Here is an 18408-nt window from a genome sequence, read left to right on the forward strand (position 1 = left end):
ATAATGTTAAAAATATTTTTTTCTTTCATAATAAAGAGTGTGTTCTGAGAAACAAGGAATACATGTTGAAATCTGTTACAGTCTTGTCATAGCCTAAGCTTAATGTTTCACAGTCCATTATAATTTGTAATAGAAATGATAGATGCAGTTTCAGTATTTTAGTAGGACAGTGTATCGATGTTCTAGTCTTGCCAAGGTGAAAAATGTACAAAAGGCCAGTGGCTGGGTACAGTACTTCACATTTTCAGGGAGAACAAATGAGCATGGGGAAATGAAACTGAGCCTTAGTGAATAGGATTGGATTGGTTTTTTAGAGGAAAGGCTAGGAGTCATAGGCCAGGGAGAGGAAAGATGAATCTTGAAATGGAATTTGCAGAGGAGTAGCCAGTTAGGCTTAAGGAGTCTGCAGCAGAAGCAGGTTTGAGAGGGACTTTCCCAATGTGAAAGGAGAGCAAGAAGAATGATGTTGAATAAGCAGAAGGAATAGGCCAGATATAAGATCAGATAGCATATACCAGGAATAAGATAAAGGTGACTAACAGTCAGAATGGGCACTGTCTGGTAAAGTGAGGAATGACTCCGAAAGTTTTCAGAGCCAAGGTTGAGCTAAGTATCATCCTCACGGGAAGACTGAGGAAAACATGCTGCTACATTTTTGACAGAAAGGAGCTCGAAGATGAATGACTCTTGAAAACCCATGAGAGAAGAATAAGAGTTTGTTTGTATGTAGGTTTGAACCCAGTAGTTTTAAAAACTGCAGAGCTATGGAAGGAGAAAACTTATGCTCTGGGACAACACAAATACCAAAGATTTTGATAATCCTGATAAGAAGCATTTAAACAAACTAAATATGTTAGCTGCTAGAGCTGCAAGTGAAGAGAATAACCCTAGGAACGTCTCAATGTGTACCAGAGCAAGCAACTGTGACCTCTTGCTTTCCTTACTGTCCTTGCTGCTCTTTTGTTGTTTCCTTTGCTGTATTGGGGCAGGAGAGAAACACAAAGAAAGCTTTGTACCCTCAGCTACACAAGAAGGGACTTGCTCTAAAAGCAGCATGAGGAAACAGGAGTGAGACAGTAGGAGAGAAGGAGAGGGGATGATGAGACCAAGAGACTGAGGCAGTAAAGGCGGCGATGAAAATACAAAAAGGGAAGATTAGTACAGAAGATGGGGAACTGGGGCAGTCTGGTCTCAGCTGTCTCACAATCATTATGTGACAACTTCTGTGATTTGGCCATCTTGCCTTGAAATACTAAGTAAAGCAACAAGTGAATGTAAAAGCATCAAGGATTCCTTTAGCCAAAAGTAACACAGCTATGTTTTTTAGTGGATGATGAAATACAATCAGGTGAGACATTACTCATTTCAAGGTTTACATTCTCCATGGAGGTACCTGAAACATTGCTGAACTGCACTATTGACATTTGAAGAGAAATCCCATCCAGATTTTAGACATTTTCTTTAGCAGAATGGTTGCAAACGTTTAATTTAAAAAGAGGCCTGGTAAATAAAAGAGAAAATGAAAAAACAAAACAGCAACAAACAACAACAAACAACAAAACAAACCAAACAAAACCAAAAACAAACACCCAAAACTGAAAAAAACCCCAAAGAACAACAAACCAAAACTCCAGGGAATGCACCAAGTGATATAATAATATCTGCTTGATCATTCTTCGTATTAATGGAAGGAAGTTGTTACTGTAGCTATACTGAGCTCCTCACATCTGTCTGTTTTAGAGCAGTGGTGTGAACTAAACATAGCACCGTTTGTGTCAGACAACAGGGCAGAGGTGGTCTGTTTAGCTGATGAGCCTCTGCACAATCTGGACTTTGAAATCTGGAGGTCTTCTCATCACAAAGCTTCTGCTTCCTCACTTGTAATTTAGTGTAATAGTGATTACTTACCTTACAGGGTGCCCTGAGGACTGTGTTTGTTAAGCATATTGAGATCAAGTGTAATGTGATTAAGAACATCTGCATTAGATTTAGACCTGTATTGCAAATAGCTGCTATTAAGGCAGACTTTCCAGTGACTGCAACTTCTCTCTTCTTTAGGACCAGAGAAAAGAAGTCCCAAGAATCACACAGGGGTGTCAGCTTTATTTGCCTTATGTAAAGATCCTCTGTGCTTTCAAGCCCTTAAGCTAGGATGCAAGCAGACTTTTTGTCCAGTTCTCTGAACTTCCACCGGGGATGTGGAAAAAAAGAAAAACCTGGTGTGCTTTTTGTAATTGTCGTGAAAGAAGTCTTGAGTCCTTAGGAGATGTTTAGGAATTGTTCTGGAGCCTAAACATGTGGTGTCCCGGAGCCGGAACTGCTGTTTCAACCATCTTCCCACAGATGTACTATAAAAGAACCTGGAAGAAATCCTGTGAGGATCTCTGCTTCAACAGAGCGTATTCTAGTGCATATTCATCAAGAATGCCCAGAAGATTTCTTTTATTTAAACAACAAGGATACTTATGAATTGTTCCATGCTCTGGCCCATGGAATATTATTTTGCAGACTAAATACCTCTCCTTCCTTTTGTCCCGATTTGAAATTTAGGAATAAATTATATGATTTTTATTATAAAATTTTACTTTTCCATTTTACACTTCTATAATTTTAAGAGCACAAACGTAATGCTCTCAAAATTAAAAAATAAATATGCCCAAATCAAAGTTTTATATTATTTAAACAGATTTGTTAGGTTTTAATTTTAATGGTAATAGAAAAAGATATCTACGAGTGTATCAAAATTAATCAGGTGTATTAAAAGCAGTGTTTTTTTATTTGGAGAAATGAGTTTATGTGAAAAGTTTCTGTTTCTAAATCTTTTTATCTAGCACTTTGTATTTTGCTGGTTAAAAGCATTCCTCTGAGGTCAAATAAAAAATTGTAATCAAATGCAGACCAACTCTCTCATACTGCTGTTTAAAATGGTGAACTAGTTCTGAAATATAATCTGTTAACATATTGTTAATGAAAACATTTAGCACCGAGGTCAAGGCTTTTTAGGGGAGGGGGAAATAAAAGGAAAATACACTTTTTTCCCCCCAGAGAATATTCGCTGTCTAGCCTTCTTAGTTATTCTTCATAAAAATACATGGATTATGGTTTAGGGAGAATATTGTTGAGAGGAGTACATTACAAATGCACAAAATCAGTGGGTAATTGCTTTTACATTATTACTTTGCAAGGAGTAAGTACAAGAACTGTCCTGGTGTTGAGCACTGCTTTTATTGTGTCTTTAGGCTTTAGGATGATGAAGAAGGCCAGGGTGACCTTGATCAGAAAATATTAAACCCTAAGTCATAGTGCCCAAAATTTGAATATGTTCACATACTTCATAGAGATCAGAAACTTTCATGAATAGTTTGCTATATTCACACAGTGTCCCGACAACTCAGAATACAGATAATTGTTCCTAAGTTCAGTTACCCAGAAGGTATTTATAGAAAGAGCTTTGAGGAAAATGTGATTGTATTCCTTTTATTTCTCTCTATTTTAGCCTTATTAAAAGAAGAAATTATGCATCTGAAAAGAAAAACATGAAGAGGAGACCCCATTGCCATTACTTTGGAGAGCTGAGATGTGGAGAATGAAAAAGCCATTGGTCTCAGTTTTACTACCACAATGGCCTTTTATGAGAGGGATTAGATACGCCTAGAGCTGGTGCAGCATTCACTGCTGCCCTGGACAACAATCTGGAAAGAAAGACGATAAAAATCAGTTTGTCATAAGGTTAAATCACTACAGACTAGCTAGATTGGCTTTTCAGATTGTTTTTCATTTGGGGAAACAAGGAAAAAAAAACAGAAAGAAAGAGAGAAATATGGCTTTAAAGCTGCTTGGGTTGTCTTTTTTTTTTTTTTTTTTTTCCTTCTCTCCTTTTTTTTTCTTTCCTGCAAGATGTAGCATTCAGAAAACATGTTGAGCGAGTTGAGGCATTAAAAAGATCAGTCTTTCCTTGCTGAATGAAAGACTGTTGTGCGTGTGACTCACATACTAAACAGAAATCTGCCTTCAAAGCCTATTTTACTGCCTAATTATATATACACAAAATGTAGCTGTCTGTTTCAATCAAATCCTAAGAAAAAGAATAAAACTCCTCTTAAGATGCAATTTTCATGGTTTTTCATAACCTTAGAAAACATACTGCTAATGCAAAAGGGGGAAGTACAGCTGGAAGGTCCAGATAAGCCACCAGTCATTGTTTTGTATTTTTTTTTAATTATTACTTTATAAAGACATTATACCTCCTACTCAGAATGAGTAAAATTAGTGTCCTCTCATTATTTTTTCTCTTTATGGGTTGAGTTTTTTTCCTTGAAATCTTGTTATGCATTTTAGGAGCAGCCAGTAGCTATGGAAAAGGTTTTTTTAAGCAATCTCTGATAGCAGTAGCAAGCCTTGAAGAGAAATCTAGGAATTCCAAACCTATACAAACCTTTGTACTGCACTGAGCACTCCATATGAGCAAAACCAAATATAGAGTGAAAGAATGCATCATAAAACAAAATAATTGCTGGCAATCAGCTCTCTTGGAAACTTTCAAACTGGTCAACATGTGCGAGCCATTTCTTTTGTGAGAGACAAAAAAAAATAGTTGGTTTTAGCTCTTTCTGTAGTAATATAAGTGTAAGACTATATGTATATGCATATATGTACACATATATACATATACATATGCATATACACACACACACACACATATATATGGGGTTTTTTAACACCTACTATTCAGAGACCTTTTAAAATAACTTTGACTGTAAATTTTGATAAGCCATTACTAATTTATGTCCTCTTGCAGATACAAATCATTAAAATGAAATAATGTTTTCATGGTTTATCCGATGTATGTTTAAATGCACCTTAAAAGTTTCTTACTCTGAAGATATCCCTGTTGTCTCCCTGGGAGGCTGCAGCAGTGGAGATAAACAATATACTCCGCAAATAGCTGTGCCAGCGAAGACGTACAGCTCATCATCTGCCTGGGGACAGTACATCCTATTCCCTCCACCTGAGCACTCTCCAGATCATTTCTATCAAAATGAGGCAAATTAGCAAAACTATTTTCCCCACTACTTAAGCAGTCGAACCCATTTCGCCAGAAGTGATTTAGAGGGGGCTTTTCCTGGAAGATATGCTATTTAGTTACTTCTAGGAAGAGACATGGGAGTGCAGTGATAAACAAGTCACAATAGACGTAGAAAATAACTCTATTTCATCTGCAGTGGTTGTTTACAGCCCAGTAGTCATATCCTGGAGCTGCCTCTATTGTTGTTAAGCCATTGATTCTTGTAGAATGTTCTTGCTAATTACTGAAGGGAATAGGTTAAAACTGGTCACTGAAAATTTAATTCAAACCCACATTTTCTGTCCCAGTCTCTGACATTACTTGCGTTGACAAAAAGGCTGATCTCTCCAAAACAGGGCAATGTCTGTTAATTACAGAATTAATTAGATGAGGGGCCCGACATGTTCTGCTATGCAATGTATGTGCATTCAGCCAGAAAAGTTTTCTGGCAAACCTTTCTCCCACCTAATCAATGTCTAGTAATTTGAACTCTGACATAATGCAGCGATGGGGTGAACGGGTAAGGTTTAGGATTTCTGGTTGGTGTGGTGAGCTTGCAGGTTTTCTGTATTTCTGAATGCCCTGGCAAATGGGTATCCAGGTCACGTGGATTGTGTCTTCTCTCTCCCAGACTCGTTACAATGGAGGCTTGTTGAACATAATGACTGTACTTTAGACAGACAAAAGGTATGCTAAGGGGATTAGCTGAAGCTACTTCCCTTACCTGCCTGCAGGGAGGGAATTTGGAGAACAAACACAGAACAAAAGAGTTACGGCTCAAGTGAAGTTACTGCAAAGTATGCAGGGGTGTGACTTTACAGCACACTACCGCACTCTTTCTCGTATGGGCATCCTTTGTGCGCGGTGAGGGTGCAGTTCAGACAGACACTTCAGCTGCTCTAACAGCTTGCTGCTGCCAAGAGAGGAAGTTCCTTTCTCTAAGGCCCGGGTTTCCCACTTTTTCTCCAGCCCTTCAAGTTGTGTGGTCTCATCCTCTCCATTGCGCAGATGTGGCAGTCATTTGACCCCTAAGTGAGTCGGTGGAGTTTGTTAAGCCAACAAAAACTGTTGACTGTTTTGTGGGGTTAGTTTGCTGCTGGCTCAGCGAGCTGAATGAGTGCACTGTGCAGTCAGAGAGGAGCAGATGTGTCACCTCTTCAGGAGCTCAGCGGTACCATACAGTTTAGGTGGGAGTGCGGGCAAGGAAACTGAGGCCTGAAGAGCGCAAGACAACCCCTTTTAATTGCAGTAAACCGTGAAATTGGGTTATACTATTTAATACAACTACACCATAAGGACAGATACCTACCATCACCAGATCAGTAGGTTGAATTGCAAAACAAAAAGCCCCAAAACAACCACATTTTAGACATAACCCGCTCCCATTCATTTTGCAAGAGCAGGATGACATACTCATGAAAGCACCTCATTCAGTGGAATAGCTAGAAAGTTTTGGTACCTGGGGATCCCTTCCTCTGGCACAGCTGCAGTAAAAAGAAATGATCTGCCTCTGTCCTTAGAGCATCAGCATTGTGAGGGATTTAGTGCTGAAGAATGACTGTGTTATAAATTCACAACAGTATACTTTGCAGTAACTTTCTCAGTGAAAAGAATATATCAAAGAAATCAAGGTGGAACTCATGGAGACACATGGGAAATCCTAAGCAAATGAAGGGAAGAAATAAACCTGCTTTCATAGCAGACTAAGGAGATTTGGCTGTGAGATCAATGTATGCAACAGATGATGAGCTGAGCTGAAGGCAGCAAATGGTTTGGAAGACAAATGATTTGGAAAAATCAGAGAGAATATTCAGGCTGTTAACTACAAAATAATCTTCCAAATTTGTAAGAAATCTTAGAAATTTAAAGTAAATCTTGTGTGACTTCTTTCAGGTACATGGGCTCAACACAAAGTGACCTGATTTCTTGGTATGTTATACGCACTGGCTTTTTCCAGGTCTTTTGGTCAGGCTATTTCCCTGTTAATCGCACTTACCCATGAGGAGTATTTTGTGTGGTACCTCCCTTGGCATTCAGTGCATTTGTCTGGGAAACATTTACTACACACACATGAAGCCACAGTTTAATTTTTTTTTCCACAAAAGATTTCAACAGTCTTATCTTTGCTGTGATTAACTTAACTAACCTAGGACCATTTAGTGGCATTGTTGAAACATTAATATTGTGTCTTTAGCTCTAAAGTTGAGCACAGATAATTATCTCTAAGAGGCATCCCTATTTTTAAGTCTGGCATAGATTTTCTATCCATGCCAAATCAGTAATAGGATATCAGGAATTCATTCAATCTGTCAATCAATCAATCAATCAATCAGTCAATCAACAAACAAACAACCAAACCACAAGAAACCAAACAACAAAAACAATAGCAGCAAACAAAACAAGCCAAAAACAACAACAAAAACCCAAACAACCTCCCTCCCAAAAAAATAGCAATCAAAAAAAAAATGAACCCAAAAACATGAAACAAAAAAAATGGAAAAGACGCAGACAAACAATGTCAAGTTGTTATGGCGTTGAAGCTTTAACTACGTTAATTCTTTTACTCTAGCATAATATTATGGCATCACCTAAGGCTGATTGCACAAGTGCTGGTACAATGGCAGTTCTGGTTGATGACCAGCTGACCATGGGCCAGCAGTGCCCTGGCAGCCAGGAGGGCCCCGTGTCCTGGGGAGCATCAGGCACAGCATGGTCAGCAGTGCCTGATGCAAGGGACAGTCCCCAAGGGAGGGGATTGTCCTGCTCTGCTCTGCTCTGGGGCAGCCTCACCAGGGCCAGTTCTGGGTGCCACAGCATAAAAAAGGCATTGAACTGTTAGAGAGTGTTAAAGGAGGGTAACAAGGATGGTGAAAGGTTTGATGGGAAATCATGTGAGGAGTGGCTGAAGTCACTTGGTCTGTTCAGGCTGGAGAAGAGGAGACTGAGGGGAGACCCCACAATGGTTACAGCTCTTGGGAAGGGAAGAGGAGGGGCAGGCACTGATCTTTTCTCTGTGGTGACAGTGACAGGACCTGAGGGAATGGCCTGAAGTTGTGTTAGGAGAAGTTTAGGCTCGATGTCAGGAAAATTCCTCACCCAGAGGGTGATTGAGCACTGTCAGTCTCACTAGGGCGGTGGTCACAGCACCAAGCCTGACAGACATCAAGAAGCGTTTGGACAATGATCTGAGGCTCATGGTGTGACTCTGGGGTGTCCTGCATAAGGCCAGGAGCTAAATGCAATGATCCTTGTGGCTTCCTTCTAACTCAGCATATTCTTTGAGTCTATGAATTTGGTCTTGAATAAAGCCAATGGTAAACTGATTTCCAGGGAAAACATACGCAGTTTGATAAACAGCAGACATGCGAGACCCTTTCAGTTTACTTTTAACTTGCATTAATAAAGCGCTTTGGAGCAGAAGGCAAAAAAAGAGACAAGTGCTTCTCTTTTATGTTGCCTTTTGGAATTTTTTTTAAAGTTATCTTAACTTTTATTTTCTACAAAGAGTTAAAAAAAAACTCACTGAGAAGGTGAGTTTGTTTCTCATAAATACTCTTTTAGAATATGAAGCAGGAGCGAAAATATTACAGACACCTAGTAGACAAACTGCTAGATGGACAGGTAGTATAGGAGAAGAACAAGACTGAATGTCACGCATCACCTCTGTGGCAAAACAGTCAAAATCACTGAATCCATAGGGTATGGGTTTGGAGAGGACACTGTGAAAGAAATCACAATCTCTGCCATTGCAGAAAACCTTGCAATAAGTATTTTAGGAGGTTCACAGAATATATATTCTACATACTACTAAAACATCAAAGGCAACAGAATTCATTCCCAAGTCCTACAGCAAATATGAGACCTATGTAAAAACGTGAAAAGACACAGTTATAGCATATCCAAGGAGGGCAGAAGGCTTTTTATCCTATGTTGTAAGGTTTTGCAGCAGAGCAGAACCTTGCACACAACCACAGGGAAAAGATTAATTGTATGGAAGAACATCAAGAATATGTGCCAATTAGAACTGAAGATTGTTTCCAGACATCAGTTTAGCATAAAGTTGTGGCAAACAGACAGGACACATATGTCTCATAAATGTCATTGCTACTAGAAGCATCTCCTGCCTTCAGCTGTGACCATTGCCTCTGATGATTCAAGAGGAAGGCTGTTCTGTAAGTGCAGGGAAGCATTAAACTTTCTCACTGCTTTCTCTGCTGGTCTAATACAAAAAGCCCACTCTTGCTGAGTGAAGGTTCATAAAGAAGGAGATAAAAAAAATGCTATAGTGTCTGAACCCTTGCAGAAACTGGTGCTAGGCAACCTTTTCCAGAGAGATTTTGTCAAGATAAAATGCCACTTACCTTTCTTGTAGAATACAGCCTTTCTCTTGAGGACCCTGAGGTGGGGATATTGCTCCTGCTGGTCACAGAAGTCGGGCAGGCAGTAGAGAACTCTCCAAGCAGAGAAGGATTGCCTTCAATGCGCGGTTCTTCCATCCCCAGCTGGGAGCGTTTTGTGTGTTTGGATGAGTTGGTGGTGTGAGATCATGTTTTATACACTTCTGTGACCCTGTACTGCTGTATAAGGACACAACTGTACGTAGTTACAGTCATGGCAGGCCCAGATTTTGGATGTTGCTGTATGAAAAAATTTTCTGTTATCTTTGGGGAAAAAAAAAGCATTTGGTATTGAAGGCCACGGCTAAGCCATTGCAGAATGGCAAAATAATGTTAATCTGCTTCCTTTAGTTTTATAGTTCAGCAGTTTAGTTCCCGTTTATGTTGCAGAATTGCCAAGTTTTTCTAATTTTTTCAAAAACATGAATCTAGTCTTTTTGGTATGTCAAAATATTCTCAAGACAGAAATAACTGACTGTAAACTTCATGTCACAACAGAGTTTTCTCCTTGGGGTTTTGAGTGGAAATTATTTCTCATTCAATTATCCTTTTATGATTGTGTGACATAAAAAAATCAAACAAATGTCTAATGGAAGTTTACAAGAATGGACAAATGTATTCTGTCTACCATGTAGAACATAAAGGCATAGTGTAAAATGCATCTTTTACACTTCCAGCAACATAAGCACAAAATGTGAAGCTTTATGGTACTGATGTATGTGCACATACAAAAAGAAGTGAAAGTATAACAGACAATTGATATGAAATATTATTTGATAATTAACTTTCTATCTGAAAATATCTCATCATTTCACTACCTGTTTATTAAGAATCTCATTTTAATCTCATATTAAAAAGCCAAATTTCAGTTACAAAAGAATATATTAATGCATTTTAAAAGTATATGAATGAGTAAAAAAGGGGGGAAATAATTCCTACAATATAGAAAGGATTTAGTGGTTTTATTTAGAACTTCTTAAAAATGGGCTAAATGAAGGAGACAGCAACAAGGCCTTAAATATAGATGAGCTGACAAGAGCATAGGAGGTAAAAATCTCAAATTGTTCTGAAGATTGCTACAATACTGCTAATATATTTTGTTACAGTGCTCTCTTAGTCCTTCACCAAATGTCTAATTTCAGATCTGCTGCACATGCTTTCCTTGCAGGGTTTAATGTACGTGATTAATCTTGACTTGGCTTAATACTGCTAGGAATGTGGCAATGACCTCAGCTGAACACTGGCAAAGTGATTAATGTTACATGAACTGGGATTTTTTTACTCACGATCCTGAATAAACACAGACATGCTGTATTCTGTTACAGACCTTTGCTCAATTGAAAATGTACTGTGGTTTCAAAGAGTAATGTTTCAGATGCAATAAACAACGTTAGAGGAAACATGGCTCTTGTTAAAGAAAATGCTGTTTCAGGCTAAAGTCCCAGTGATCATAAAAGATATATGATGCAATAAACAAAATGAACCACAGGCAAGACAGGTCCATTCGATGACTAACCTCTGATTGAATTTTCCAACACTCTTTGACATTCTGTGAGATAAACTATTCAGAAAAGGTCCCTATTAAATCTAAGCTTGTAATTTCTTTTTTTTTTTTTTTTTTTATTTTATTTTTATGGTGAGGTCCAAGAACTGTGTGAATGTCTCCTATTGGTTGTTTGTGTTTTTGAATATTTTATGATATGGGAAGACAGGCAAACAGTTGCTATGATTGTCAAATATCTTAAATCAAGTAGAGAAAATGCAATAAAACACAGTTTCCATGGCAACACATTGTAACCTAGTACCTCTGGATTATGAACCAGCTCACATCTATGATCATTATTTGTTGACAAGCATAAATTGAGCTTAAAAGCATAAATTTCCAAGATAAAACTGAAAGCTTGAGCTCAGTAATAATAATATTTAAATATTTCCAAGGTGGTGGCAGCAAATCAAGACTAGTTATGTTGTCATTTGCATAACGTTAATAAGCTAAATGAAAAGATGTAATAAATATATACATCTCCAAACCTGCAAATAGTAACTGATGTCTGTTGTGCCCTGCTGAAGGAATACAATAGGACCAGTAATACAGAATGATACATAAGACTTTACAATAAAATACCTTAATTCTGACTTGCAGTTGTTTGACAAAATCCAGGAGAAAAAAAAAGAACAAATATTTGAGCACCTGATTGCTAACACCATCTCCTCTTCTTTGCAGTGTTTTCCCTGTTGCCCATTGGATGTTTTTGTAGGTCAGCATGACACAGTAAAGCAGAAAAAGGGAAATTAACTTTGCTGGCAGAATTTACGTACATCTTTCATCTCCACATACATTTCAAAAGCAGAAAGGTGATCACTTTGCCTGTTTTTCACAACTCAGTAAGAATTGACCAAAACAAAAGGGTAATTAATCTTGTTTCTGAGTGCTCCTCACTCTCTACTGCTGGCATGCCCGATCACCTGAGAGCATGGAGTCTCCATTCTTAAAGATTCTAACTGAGTGCACAAAGCTCAACCCCAGGAATGAGGGACCTATTGTACAATCTCTGCAAAGCTGCCCAGCAGCCCTGCAGGTTCCTGAGGCTGCCTGGGCAGCAACAATCAGATGCAAAGCAGTAGAGGGTTGCCCATGTACTGCAAGTCTGATCTTTCCACCTCACTGTGCAGTCACAGAAACCATTGCCCAATTATTTGAAATTAACTTGTTACCACAGTTAACAAACTGTGGTTTTTCTACAAGCAAGTTCATTGTTTCAGAAACCTTCTGGTGACTTACGAATAGGCAGAAATGGATGTTCATCTTCTTTGCTGAATCAAAATCCTTGTGTTTCAGAGGCTTCAACATAGCTTTCTTGAAGACTCTATGTCACATTGCCTTTATGTTGTTGATGGAGTTTAGGGAACAGACTTGACAATATAGATCCTAAACACAGATCTTGGCTCACATGAACTTGGGACCTTAGTGGTTTGTGTAAATAAAATTAATTTTTCTGCTTTGCACTAAAAATTAGACAGGTCTGACCAGCACTAAGAACTGTAATGGGCCAATTCAGTAAGTACATGCAGCAGCTTTGGGACCAGTGGAAGCATACAGCCACTTACATCTGTAAAGTCTACTTATATGAATGAATAAATCCTTCTTAAAATACAGATTTTTTTTTTTTTTTTTTTTGGCTACCTGACAACAACTTTGTAGACGTTCCCACAACACTTTGTAACAACCTCTTGCCTGTTGCAGAAAGAAGTGACCCACAGAGGTTTTCCCAGCAGAACACACCTATTGGGTCTTCACAGGCATTGTCATGTAAATATCCACTTGAAGACATTTAAAAATACAAGCTACTTGGGCTTCCTTATGTAGACAATTGCTGTGACACCTCTTAATGCGTATAAATAATACAGCAGGGACTCTAAGTCTGTCAGTATGTCTTACGGCTTTTGACATTTTCTGTGACTTAGGGAAAAATGCAGAATTGGCTTTCATACAAATACGGTGGAGCTGGAATTTTATATTCTAAAGATCACAGACATTCCCAGACATTGTCTGGGTACCTGAAGGGCAACACCAGTCCCTTAGGGGATTGAGGGAAGGTTGAAGTACAAAAGTAGTCTCACCTGTTTTTGGAAAATTTTGTGTGGACCCAAGGTTCTTATAAGTTTACTGATTCACTAAATGATGTATTGTGCTTGAAAAGAAACTTCAGTAAAAGGGGAACAAAATTATATATAAAAATCAGAGGCATGTAGTTCCTGTCACTTTATCAGTTGCCTACCATAAATAAACTCCATGAGGGAACAAAGAATTAGCAATAAATCATTGTCATACTAGTATGGGCAGAATGCCTTGTTTTTTTTTTTTTAATGAAATTCAGTGGCACCGCTAGAAGCCAGTGGAAAAGTAAAATATGTTCACAGCACGCTGTACTTGAAGCAGAACCTTTTCCTCCTGGTGTCCCTGTGGTCTGAACACATTGTCCATATCTTGGTCAATGACTTCTATTTGAAAGGTTTTGACTTTAGAATAAGGATCCTGCTTGGATTGTTCAGCCAGTATGATTATCTGCCTTAGAGGTTAGATATCCTTAGCTTAGCACTTCTGCATTGAATAATGTTGGAGATGAGCCCTCTTGCTCTGTGTTCTGTATCGGATCTCAGACCCTCACCTGTCTTGCATATTGCATCTTCTCTGTGGTTTGCTAATGAGAAGGTAACTTTGAAATCAAAGCCAAAAAACTAGAATTTTTTAATATAATCTGAATTCTGAGTGTGATTTTTGAAGCACAATTTCTATATGAATGAGTAACTCCATAACTCTCTATGCTATATTTCTCAAGACAGTGCTAAATGTTCAAGGCCTACAGTGATGGACAAAGTGGAAAAAGACCCATTCAGCTGAGATAGCTATAAATTTTTCTCAATTAAGCTACCGAAAAAAGATTTAGTAAGAAAAGAGACTAGAAACACTGGACTTGGTAGCATCAAGTGTAGGCTTTCCTCAGAAGGGACTATAGTATTGTAACTTTAAGATGATTCTTGAGATGTATTGGTTGAGGGAAATGCTTGTGATTTCAATGGCAGGATCAAGCATTCTCCAATGCTCAATAGGCTTTGCAATCTCAAAGTTTAGTTTTCGTGTCAGTGGCTGAAACATCTCTCAGTAATCTCGTGCTCCTTTTGGGGAGGCTGTTTCAGCAGACACCGTAGTTAATTACCTTGTTTTACATCTGGATTTTCTTTCTCCATAGTGGTATAAATCCTGCTTTTATTTCAGCAGCAAAGTTCTCATGGGCCTGTTTCTCTGCCTTTTAATTTTTTAAATTGTGTTATAACTGTAACTTCCTCAAAGTCAGTAGAGTTATCTGGAATTAAAAGCAGAAGAACATAATTGTGAATTGGAAAAGCACAGGAACATCTATTTCGCTCATTAAATTCCCAATTAAACACATCATTGGTCCAAATCATTTGCAAAGGCCAGTGCAAGGTCATGTAGTTTATGTCACTTAGGCAGAATAGTTTATAGTTGGCTTATCTGTCCTGCTGAGCAGATGATATTCAAATAGGAAATGTCTAAGAATTTTAAGGGGCCCAAGCAAAATCCACAGGAATGCTTTAGGCTGAAGAAACTGTTTAAGATTTGGCACATACTACATGTTTAGAGACTGTTTCCTTTGCCTTGCTCTGCCTTCCCTTGCATTCCCTTTCATCCCCTTCCTTACCCATGCACTTCTTTTTATTTTTTTTTTCATTTACTTTTTCTCCCCCTTCTCTCCCTCCCTCTTTTCTTTCAAACTGCTTATATGCTTCTGTGGATATTCATGACACTTATCAATATATCATGGCTTATATACTCACAGTTCTATGCTAAAATCACAAATTTGTAAAGCAGAATTGGTGAATATATGACATATCCACTTTCTGCATTACCTATTGTGTTTAAATGGTGTAGCTCACTACACCATTTAAACACAATAGGTAATGCAGAATTTCCACAGAAATTTCCACAGAAAACTGAATTAGGATTTGAGTTAATCCAAATGAAATTACATCATACATAAGTTTAAAACTGGGCCTCCTGCATCTTGGCCATTAACATCTGTCTCTCTTTGATTCAAAAGTACCTTCATCTACATTACAAAGTATTTCAGCGAGAAGGGATAATCTATGTGGAGTTACAGAAGCTTAGAAGCAATAATGCAACAGAAAACTCCAGGGTGTTTGTACTACTGCTTTGTCCAAGATGCACTAGTAGGGATGAATTTGCTGGTGGTAAATTCGTGGGGTTTTGTAACATGCTGCAGCTTCACCTTGCAGCCTTTTGCTGGTCCCTGCACCCCTCTTCATGCTTCACAGAGAATATTTTCCACTCTGCTTTTATTAGTTTACTCTTCTATTTGGTTTAGGAGGTGAGTGGTGTATTTTTCTAGCTGCAAGTATAACTTCTGTATTCTCCACCTTCACAGAATGAAGCAGTAGCTGCCACAGCCAACCCACAGCATTTAATTTTCTAAAATCACCTTTGAGGGGGGAAAAAATGATAAAAACAAACATCAAGCAACAAGCCTTCCTACCTTGGGAATAGAAATAAGACTAACCTAAACTTGAGATAGCTGAAATTTTGACCTACGTAGATTAAGTGGGTGTAGGAAAGGCTGCTCTACTGGCATGCCCTTATTCCACCTCCTCTTATCATTAGTAATTCTATTCCATTCTTATCTGATTATGCAGGGACGTATTAACTCACTGGCAAATGAATACGCTATGGAAAAAACTCCCTCAAATGCAAATTAAACAGGAGTTGCTGATACTGAACACAAGGAAGCTTCTTGTACTCCTGCCCGTCTGCTGACAAGGAGCTGCCACCCTTCCTATGAAAATAAAAGCCATAATCTAGCAAATATTGCAGAAATTATGTCTTTCTCATCTCCTTGGATGAAATCTGATATTCAGGAAACCCTTAACATTCACACTTTTTCTTATCTGACATTATGTCTTTGAAATGCCACATTCCAACCTTTAAAATAAAGCAAAGAGCAAGAATTAGGTTTCTCGTTTGCATCAAGCCTGGCTGTTGAACCCGTGGATGCACTTGGGCCTCAGTGGTGCATGATTTTTCCAGGGGTTTGTCATCTCTCCCAGATCAGATCAATGACAACTGTAAAACTCTGGCATCTTGCAGGGTCTGGCAGATAGGACAAGAATCAACATTTTAATGTATTTTTCAGAGATTTCACTCTGGTCATCTTTATGAAGTTCACTAACACCCCTTCTTTTGAGCTTTAAGCATAGAAAGTGTCATATGTATAAGAAAAGTGGCAATTAAAATAATAGAAAAAACCTCTCAAAAAGTTTCAAGCTAATTCCTAATAGACTAGAGACCAAAATGCACGAACACACTGGAAAATTACTTGTATCTTTTCAATTTTACTATTATTCAGTTTTTATTTTTGGACCAAAAAAAAGTCTTGCTTAAGTTGTTTTTAGAGTTACACCAGGTAATTTATAATATTTTTTTTCAGATTACACTTACTATTATTTTTTCATAGGGTGAAGATCCAGGTGGACAGGAGAGCATGTACTGTGGCATGTATTCCTAGGCTGAGTACCTACTATGTCTGATTTGCAGGCAAAACTAGGATCTGTGCCTCAAGCCAAAGTGTGGAAAGCGTTGCAAACCGAATATTCAGTTTTGAAAGTGAAAACCTGCAGGCCTTTATGTTCGTAAGCCATTTGTGTTATGCAGGTACTTGTATTGTGGAGAACTGCACCCATTGAGACAGCCAAAACCCATGGAATGTGTTGTGAGGTGCACGGTCAGAACTCCTATTTTGTGTCTACAATACAAAGCATTTAGGTAGCAAGCATGGAAGATGCAAAAAACACAGGGTACAAATGGCAGCTTGTGTTCTTTGAACTGCTTTCAGGAAAAATAAGCTGATTTGCTGAGGTTCTATGCAAACTGACTGAGCAAAAACAATTATTTACTATTTTATATATGTCATGTCACGTTACTCATACCTTTTTATTTTGTTATGTTTTTATCTAATGTAGTTGTATTTTGCTTCATCTTTCAAATTAAAACAATGAAAACAAAGAACTGGCACAGTATGAACTTACAATTTATTTAATACTTTGACTTTGCAGAGCTCAAATACTTCTGATCCATTTGTTTCATGGTGTTAGTTGGCTTAACCTTTTCAGATTTCTCCAAACAAAATAACTTGAACTGCAGCAAGCTGTTTGCTAGGGATTTGAACTCTGTAAAGAATGGGGAAAAAACTCACTTAGCTCCTTAGTGTGTTGAAGAAAATATATTTATTCTCATTTGTGTGTTAGACTCCTGGTCACCTGGCTTCATTGTTGTTATTATGTCAATTCTGCCTGTACAATATGCTCCCATTTCTCTCACTAATCCTGGCAACTGCTTCTTGAAATGTACAGGGCATTAATAAAAATAACAGCACAAATAGTATTCAATATGAATGCCCTTTTTCTATAAGGTAAAGTGTTAATATAACAATATAAATACAGAATATAATCTGTATTTATTCAATGGAAAAACTATTGAAAGTATGGTAACTGCATGAAAGGATCCCCTGTATTTGCTCGCTCAGGTTCTTTACACATAGTATTTTAATGCATGGCTTATTTCATTTTCACACAACACTATGGCTATTATTTTTCCAACAAAAGGAAGGAGAAAAGAACCAGACCTACCATATAGCAATTCAGTTTGGAGCAAATAATAGAAGCCAGTATTTCAGGGTAGAGGACTTCAGCAGCTCTGAAAATGAGTGGAGGCCCATGGGGAATAGGCAACTGAATAACAAGGCTGGGTGATTCTCAAATAAGGTTCAAAATATTTTTAGTAGGATAGCTTGTATAGGAGCACTCTGTTCAAGTAAGCTGTTGATATTCCAGAGAAAATGCAGAAAGAATTAGAAAAGAAATTGAAAGACTGGGGAACAAGCCTCACTGTGAAAGTTTTGAGGTGTGCAGTCGGTTTTATTTATCACAGAGAAGTTGAATGAGAGTGTTGGTCATAGTCACAAATTCCAGTAAGGAATCAGGAATTTGATTATATGGAGCTCCATTGGAGACATAACTGCATGGAATGTATTGGTGATACACTTAGATAAACTCAGATCACCTCAGGGCCATCTTGATGGGCAGCATTCCTTCTAAAAAGAAAAGTCATTAACTATCTTTACAATATTCAAAGACTTTTGATAGATTCTCCCTTGCTGGTCCAAACATTCTGGCCCAAGCAATGAGGAAAATATATTTTGAGTTCTGGTCATAAGTTTTAACCAGTTTATTTGGCTTTCTTCCTCCAGGCTTCTTGGTCAGCAGCCCAGCATCAGTGTGGTGCAGACGATTCATTTTCTGAGCAGCAGTGATCTGCTAAGACCACCTTTTCAAGGCAGAAAGTGCCTGTGAAGA

Source organism: Ammospiza nelsoni, chromosome Z (genome assembly GCF_027579445.1).
Source record: "Ammospiza nelsoni isolate bAmmNel1 chromosome Z, bAmmNel1.pri, whole genome shotgun sequence".
Taxonomy (NCBI): domain Eukaryota; kingdom Metazoa; phylum Chordata; class Aves; order Passeriformes; family Passerellidae; genus Ammospiza; species Ammospiza nelsoni.